Source organism: Tenrec ecaudatus (assembly GCF_050624435.1).
Source record: "Tenrec ecaudatus isolate mTenEca1 chromosome 2 unlocalized genomic scaffold, mTenEca1.hap1 SUPER_2_unloc_3, whole genome shotgun sequence".
Classification (NCBI taxonomy): Eukaryota; Metazoa; Chordata; class Mammalia; order Afrosoricida; family Tenrecidae; genus Tenrec; species Tenrec ecaudatus.
Genome location: NW_027457579.1, coordinates 93,861 through 103,097, shown reverse-complemented (window position 1 = coordinate 103,097; position 9,237 = coordinate 93,861). Strand labels below are relative to the sequence as shown.

The following is a 9,237-nucleotide window of genomic DNA, read 5'->3' as shown; positions in this document are numbered from 1 at the left end:
GGAGAGCAAATATTTTGAAAATGATGAGGGCAAAGAATGTACAGATGTGCTTTACACAATTGATGTATGCATGGATTATGATAAGAGTTGTATGAGTCCCTAATAAAATGTTTTTAAAAAAACCTTATTTTAGTGTGAATAACTTTTCTTGACCATTTATAATACCCGGGTTGTTGGTTTATTTTGGTTATTTTAAATCATTTTCTTGGGGGCTCATACAATTCTTATCACAATCCATACACACATCCATTGTGTCAAGCACATATGTACATTTGTTGCCGTCATCATTCTCAAAACATTTGCCTTCTACTTGAGCCCCTCCCTCCCCACCACCCTCCCTCATGAACCCTTCATACTTCATAAATTATTATTATTTTATTATATGTTACACTGTGCGATGTCTCCCCCCACCCCCGCCCTCTTCTCTGCTGTCCATTCCCCAGGGAGGAGGCTATATGTAGATTCTTGTAGTCAGTTCCCCCTTTCTACCCCACTTCCCTGCACCCTCCAGGCATCACCACTCTCAACACTTATCCTGAAGAAGTCATCTGTCTTGGATTCCCTGTGTTTCCAGTTGCTATCTGTACCAATGCACATCCTCTGGTCTAGCCAGATTTGTAAGGTAGAATTGGGATCATGATAGTGTGGGGTAGGGGGGAGGAAGTATTTAAGAACTAGTGGAAAGTTGTATGTTTCATCTTCGCTACCCTGCACCCTCACTGGCTCATCTCCTCCACACAACCCTTCAGTAATGGGGTGGCCAGTTGCCTACCGATGGGCTTTGAGTCTCCACTCTGCACTCACCCACATTTACAATGATATGATTTTTTTGTTCTTTGATGCTTGATACCTGAACCCTTTGACAGTTCATGGTTACACAGAGTGGTATTCTTCTTCCAAGTGGGCTTTGTTGCTTTTGGGCTACATGACTGCTTGTTTAGCTTCAAGCCTTTAAGGCCCCAGACACTATATCTTTTGATAGCCGAGCACCATCAGCTTTCTTCACCACATTTGCTTATGAACACGTTTGTCCTCAGTGATCATATCGGGGAGGTGGGCACCCACTGATACGGTTTTTAGCTCTTTGATGTCTGATAACTGGTCACTTCTACACCTGTGGTCAGACAGGCTGGTGTGCTTCTTCCATGTGGGCTTTGATGCTTCTCAGCTAGATGGCCTCTTGTTTATCTTCAAGCCTTTAGACCCCAGATGCTATATCTTTTGATAGCTGTGCACCATCAGCTTTCTTCACCACGTTTGTTCATGCACACATTTTTCTTCAACAATCGTGTCAGGAAGGTGTGCATCCTGGAATGCCAATTTAATAGAACAATGTGTTCTTGCATTGAGTAAGTGCTTGAGTGGAGGCCCAATGTCCATCTGTTGCCTTAATACTAAACCTATAAGAATATGCATGTTGATCTGTTTCCCCGAACTCTTATATAAATATATTTACATATGTACATTCCAGTCTTTAGACCTCTATAAATAGCCTTTATCACCTAGTTCTTTCCTCTATTTCCTTTTATGTTCCTCTTGTCCCATTTATCATGCTCAGCCTTCATTTGGGTTTCAGTAACTTCTTTCGGTCACATTGCCCTTTCTGGATCCCTACCAGGCCTCTCACACCCTCCTTGCCACTGACTTTGGATCACTTGTTACTCCCCTGTCCCTGGGTTGGTCAGCACCACCTCCTTACTCCCGCATCCCCCTCTCCCGTGTCCCCCTGGAACCATTGATCCCATTGTTTTCTCCTCCAGACAATTCGTCCAGCCTACCTTTTCTAGATAGATCTGCAGAGATAATAATATAGACCAAAAATCAAGCCATAGCAAGACAGGCAATGAACACAGCGATGAAAACAAAAAAGAAAACCAATTACCCATAGAAAAATAAATTAATTAAAAGAAAAAAAATTTAAAAGAAAGAAAAACCTGTAAATAGATCACGGTCTGATTTTTTATCTCTAGGCGTGTCCTTCAGTCAGGTCAGATGGGGTACCATGCTCTGGCCCCAGGGTCTGTCCTTTGTACTCTCTCAGGGGCTCCCTGCGCTGTTCCCACAGTTGGTTTGCCACATGGTTTTAGTGGTTTGCCTCAGTGTCACAGGGTCAGTCTGGGCCAACCCAACAGTGAGTCTCCAGTGTTGTCCCCCTTAGGGCCCTGGGCCATCAAGGGACAGCTTGTTTCGTAATGGGATCAACCATCTTGTCCACTCTGTGCACTGGCTGTTCAGAGCGGGGATATCATCCTCCCGGCCTGATGGGCCAGGATGTGCTCCACTCTCTTCCTCCCCCTTCATTTGCTCCCATTTGGTCTCATCAGACATACTCCTCTCTCCTAGCTGCAGCTTCAGTGCCATCCTCTCAAGTAAATTCTTCTGACAGAAAGGACAGTTTTCCACATAGCTGATATGGGGCCAAGCCCTCAGGCCCCTATACTGGCTCCCCACTCCTTCTTGGCACACTGCATTCATCTGGCAGTGGCTTATTATCTGGTCCCTCGGTCCCTGTGGAGGCACAAACAATACCCTCCCTTTGGGTGGCTCAGTGTCCTATTCCCCCACCACACTTTTTTTTTTCTTTCCCTTTTCCTCCCTCCCCGCCCCCTTTTTAGTTGGCTGCCATATGTATACTTGGACTTGGTCTGGCCCCTGCCATCCTACCTGGACCTCACTCGGGATGATTTCTTAGCATTTAATTTATTCAAACAAGTTTCTTCACTAGTAACTCTGAGGGAATGCTTTTCTAAGAAATGTGTGAATTTATTTCAAAATATGAGCCCATGTTCACCAAAGTTTTATTCTATGAACACGTGATTGTTTTGATAGTGAGATGAATGCAGTAACTGAACTAAGCAATAGGTTATATTGGGCTTTTCCCTCATATCACTTGAATCATGTTGAGATATTACAGTTTGTTTTTATATTTTGAAAAAGGTAATTTGTTAGTCTCCACATGTTAGTTTCCTCCTTTATCTAAGGGAGAAGACAAAATGCAATCCATGTGATCTGCCTCTGAGAAATGTCAAGGCAATTGAAAAATCATGAAATGAGGTATATGGAGTCTTAATGAAAATAGAATGCACAGTAGGAAAAGAAGGTGCTATCTATTTGGGTCAATTCTCTGTGTGGCCATGTAGATAAATTCTTCTCATGAGAGAAAATAACAGTAGAGTATTTAGTTGCAGCTGTGAAACAAATGTAGGGTCTAGCTAAATTTTCCCCACTGTTGTCCATATGAAGCACATATATTTTGCTAATCATCTTTATTCTGAAGTCTGAGATGACCGAACTAGGTTTGGAAGTAACACTATTTTTCCAATTATCCAGTTTCCCAAATACTATATCCCAGAAAGAGAATCGACTTCCTAAACACTGTTTTTAACATGATTCTCCCAGGTTCCTAATCCTGTATGAGCCTCTGGGAACACGTGTGCTACAGTGTCCATCACTTGAAACCGAGGAAGCCAGTATAGGCTCCACATTTTGTGTGCAAGTAGCCTAAAGGGTTTGTTTCACACAGAAAAACTGAGGATACTTGGTCCTAGACAGCTTCAGTGGTACAGCATTTGAACATGAAATCCCTGTTTGGAAGTTCTACCATTGCTTTAATGAGTCAAGAATCTGCCAAGACCCAAATCTTCAGAACCAGTGAGAGAAGGGCCCGCATATGATCAACAACTCCTTGGATTCCAATTAATTAGTATCATATGATTATGACACACAAAAAGAGCCCTTCAACTTGCTGCCATCATGTCAATGTTGACTCATGGTAACCCTTTTGAACAGGATAGAAATGCCCCTGTGATTTTCTGAGACTGTAACCACATTGGAGTAGAAAGCCGCAGGTCTTTCTCTCAAGGAGTGGCTTGTGCTTTCACTGTTGGTGATCTTTCAAATCACAGTCCATTGTTTATACACGATACCACCAGGGATGTGCAGTAGGTGAGAAAACAAATTATTTCTTGGCTTATCTGACAGCATCTTTAATTCCTAAGAAAATCCAGAGATTTATGTGCAACAAAACCATGGAGTAAATATGTCTAGTTGGTGTTGATAACTATTAAAATGCCTAGTTTAGAATAAAAATCAAAATAATACAAAGCTACTAACTAAGATCCAACTAAATGTTTCCACAGAAATGCAGTTTAATTGTAAAGACACAGGTTAAAGCTAATTGATGGAATAACCACAACCACCACAAACACCACACACACATGCAACCCAATTAAAACTGGGAAAAGGTATAATAAATAACTTAATAAAGTACATGAGCAAACACTCCAACAAAGGATATTTCAATAGTTGACAGACACATATAAAGATTATCAATGTTATTAGCCATCAGATAAATGCAAATCAAAAGCAACCAGGGATAAGCATTTCACTCCCACCAGGAACAGTTAGGATGAAAATAAACTTTAAAATGGAAAAGAACAAAGGTTTGAAGGGATTTGGAAAAATTAGAATTCTCACCGACTGTTTGTGGGAATGCAAAATCTATCAAACAGTCTGGAAATTCCTCCAACTACTAGAGAAAATGTTGTCATAAAATAAAAACAAATAACCCTCCACCCCCAACCAAACCCACTGCCATGGCTTCAATTAACTCATAGTGACCCATTAACACAGAGTAGACATGCCCCTTTAGGTTTGGGGGAATGTAAATATTTATGGGAGAAGACAGCTTAATCTTTCTTTGACCCTACTCATAACCTGCTATGCCACCCAGAAATTCTACTTCTCAGTATATACAGGAGCTCTAACCACTTAATTGGTTTTATTGTAAGGTATTAACCAAAGGTCAGCATTTTGAACTCACCAGCACTTCATAGCTGAAATTTTCTGCTCCCATAAAAATTTGGTGCTTTACAAACCCTGGGGAGTGTGGGGGGAGGTCAGATGCTTATAGACATCTTCCCTGAAGGCAGTCCCTGCCAGACTGCTGTCTCCCCACACCACAGGGGTGGGCCTGCTCCCTGCTGCTGGAGACAACAGATTACTTCTCACTGAAGCTTGGGACCATTAGCTTGGTTCCTGTAGGTGGGGTTTACACCCTACTGTTTATGGTTCCTATGAAGGTCCAGAAAACAGGTCAAGGTTAGGTTGCCATCCTAAATCTAGGATCTGCCCATCTTGTCACATGTATACCCCCAATCCCTCCTCTTCCTATTGCGTGTAGTTCCCTAGACCACCCCCTCTCATTACTGTATTACCTATAGCACAGCCCCTTCCTGTGACGTACGTCCTTACCTGTAATTAGGGGGCTTGCAGGTCTCCAGAGAATATAAAACCCTGGGCAAGCATTAAAGAGCTCTCTCTCTCTCCACGTGGACCACCAAGGGGGGCTGAGGTGAGCATGCTACTATGAATTGTTTCTGACTCCATTTATTTCAATATTTCTCTTCTATCTCTCATGCTCTCTGTAACTTTGCTATAATCTTGACTTATTATTGATGTACAATTGCACCTACTGGACCAGTAATGATGTGTTAGGGGCTGGCTTCCCCTGTCAGGAGAGCAATTCTACTCTCTCCTACAGGTTCACTATGAGTTAAAATTGATACAATGGAGTGAGTTTGTTTTTTTTGATAGGTATATTGGAGTGAGAAAAACACATGCTTATACACACCTATGTTTATTGCCATACTATTCATATCAGCAAAAATATAAAAATTATCTAAGTGTCCATCATTAGATGAATGGATAAATAATGTGTAGTACATATATCAATAAAACGCTACTCAGAGATAAAGAAAAATATCTTTCTAAAACATCTTGCAACATGGATGAACCTTGTGTGGAGCAAAATAAGTCAATCACCAAAAGGAAGTATTATACATTTTCACTTTTAAGAAATAACATGAAAAGATAAACATAAAAACTAATATTTATTAGTGACTTCTAGGGATTGGGGCAGATTGGAGAAATGAGTTTCTCTTTAGATTATACATACTGGTGTGTTTGGTGATGGTAACAACACCAAGTGAATGTGATATGCGCACAACTTAACAAAAGTAAACAATTTTACCAAGATGTACATAAGAAAAAAGGATCTTTTGGCAATCACTGTAGCACATATAATTTGGCAACAGTAACAACAACCAGAAGATATATATATACTTTTATAAACATTTCATAGGTTTTCTAATGCTATAAATCTTTAGAGAAGTAGAAAGTTTCATCTTTCTCTTATGAAGTGGCTAGTGGATTTGAAGCGTTGATTTTGTTGTTAGCAGCCCAATATTTAACCCTCTACTCCCCCAGGGTTACTTGTGTATATTCATATGCCAGAATGTGTGTGAATATGTGTATGCATATATTTGCATTATACCTCTCGAGATTGGTTTTCTAAGTTTAAAAACAGGTTCAAATGCTTTGGTTAATCGACATAACAATTAGCTTAGTTTATTGAATAGAGTCTGGGATCTTAACAACTGGTGAAAAGCTATTTCGAAGAAAACAATCAGTCTTTACTTATATGAAGCAAAAAAAACGGAAAGAAAGAAAAAAAACAGAAAGAAAAATTAGTTTAGCACTGAAGCTACGGTTCAGGGAGAGGGGCATGTCTGAGCAGAGCACACAGGAGCAAGCAAAGAAGGAAGGAAAATGGAACATATTCTGGCCCACCAAACCACAAAGATGATATTCCTGCTCTGAACAGTCAATGTACAGAGAGAACCATAGGGCTAGCCCCACTATGAGACACAATATCCCTCACTGACCCCGAGCGCTAAGGGGCACAAGACTGGAGACACAATGCAGGAAGTGAGCCCAATCTGACCCCACCACACCAGGGAGAAACATGAAGGGCCTGCAGAGCAGTAAGGGGAGCAAAGCATTTAAGTCCCCGGGGAATACCAGAAATAGACTTTGGGGCCAGAGCATGGCACCCCATCAAAACTCAACCGGAAAACCCTCATAAAAACCAACAAATCAGACCTGGAACTATTTATAGGGTTTTCTTTTTTGTTGTTTGTTTGCTTGAGGGTTTTTTGTTTTGTTTTGTTTTGCTTTTTGCTGTTTGTTTTATTTTGGTTTTGTGCTTATTGTTGTTTTTGCATGTCTGTCTAGACGGATAAGATAGGCAGAATAAACAATCTGGTGGTGAAATGAACAGGAACAACTGTTTCAGGAGAGGGGACATAGAAGAGGGGGAGGTGGAAAAAGGAAGGGGTGTGTCAACAATCCTAAGGACAAAGGAACAAGTGATGTAAAATACACAGGGAGGAGGATGTAGGATGCCTGGTGGGGCTTGATCAAGAGCAATGTAGCTGAGAGGAATTACTGAAACCTGAAACCTGAAACCTGAAACATGATAGTGGGATGAGAGAAAAGTAAAAGGAAATAGAGGAAAAAACTAGGAGTCAAAGGATATTTCTAAAGGTCTAAATAGAGGCATGTATATATGTAAATATATTTATATACAATGATAGGGAAATAGATCTATGTATATATATTTAAATGTTAAGTATTAAGGTAGTAGATGGATATTGGGCCTCTACACAAGTACTCCCTCAATGCAAGAACACTTTGTAATGCTCACCTTCCCAACAAGATGGCTAAAGACACAATGGGTGCATAAGCAAATGTGGTGAAGAAAGCTGATGGTGTCTGACTATCAAAAGATAAAGCATCTGGGGTCTTAAAGGCTTGAAGATAAGTGGACACCTAATTGAGAAGCAACAAAACCTACATATAAAAAGTACACCCATCTCTGTGATCATGAGGTGTCGATGGGATCAGGGATCAGGCATCGAAGACCCAGAACAAAAAATTATATCAATATGAATGAGGCGGTGTGCAGAGTGGAGACCAAAAACCCATCTGTAGACAATTGGACATCCCCTCTCAGAAGGGTCACAAGGAAGAGACGAGCCAGTCATAATGCAGTATGGCATTGATGAAACATACAATTTTCCTCTAGTTCTTTAATGCTTCCTTCCTCCTCACTATCATGACCCCAATTCTACCTTACAAGTCGGCTAAACCAGAGCATGTACACTGCTACGGATAAGAGCTCACAACACAGGGAATCTGGGACAGATAACCCTCTTAGGACCAATAATGAGAGCAGTGACACCTGAAAAGGAAGGGGAAGTTGGGAGGAGAAATATGGAACCAATCACTATGATCAACATATAACCCACTCCAAGGGGGACAGACAACATAAAAGTGGATGAAGGAAGACAGCACTTGGTGTAGGTGACCAGATTTTAACATTGGTAAAGCGGGACACCAGCGGGACACCATTGATAAAACTCATATCCTGGTGAAATAGCCACATGGCAGCTGAAAACCATATAACCTAGCTTGTGCATTCTTTTCCAAAATCAGGACTTATTAAAAATGCCGCGGGATGCGGAAACAATTGTTAAAAATCGGGACTGTCCCGCCAAAAGCAGGACGTCTGATTACGAGTGAAAAGAAAATGTTTTGAAAATGATGATGGCAACATATGTACAAATGTTCTTGACATAATATATCTATGCATTATGACAAGAGCTGTAAGAGTCCCCAATATAATGATTTAAAAAAAAGATTATGAGTGTACACACACCACAGTCCTATTCTGCCCACTTACCAACTGTTCTCATTAATTTCACATAGTTGGATACTGATAAAATAGAAAAAAAATTTATGAAACACAATGGCAAATTCCTTTTAAAAAATCCACATATAACCAGTTTTAGAAACACATATAGTAAAATCAGAATGGTACAAAAAAGATCAGCACAGACCCTGCCCAAAGATTACACTCAAATTGGTGAAGATTTTCGCATTTTTTGCTTCAGTAAAATATCAAAAGCTTCATTAAAAATCCATACTTAAAAGTCAGTTGAGACTACTACACTAAGATAATTTTAAATTGTCAAGTAAAATCAACCCACTTTAACCTAAGTAATAGCTTGGCTCAAATAAACAAAAAAAAAGGAAATCATTTGTATGTACTAGGCTTCTTTAAAAAATCACTTATATAAGGTCAAATGGTCAATAATTATTGTTTAGAAAAGATGAGAAGACATGGGGAAATGGAAAGTAGATTAATGAAAATGGGACAACCTGAACAGAAATGAATGCTATTGCATTGTGAAGAATGTAACTAATGTCAATTGACAACTTGTGTAGACATTATGGAAAGAGAATCTAAACTGCATCTAAGCCTTCACTGAAAATGCAATGAAATATCCTTTAAAAAATAAAATAGGTAAATAAATTTTTATTTCTAATTTTTAT

At 40.0% G+C, this 9,237-nt stretch overlaps 1 pseudogene; it reads left to right on the top strand.

The window, feature by feature from the left end:
- The first annotated feature begins 8,686 nt into the window (after positions 1–8,686).
- On the top strand, positions 8,687–8,787 carry LOC142435859 (U6 spliceosomal RNA; annotated as a pseudogene).
- The last annotated feature ends 450 nt before the right edge of the window (positions 8,788–9,237 follow it).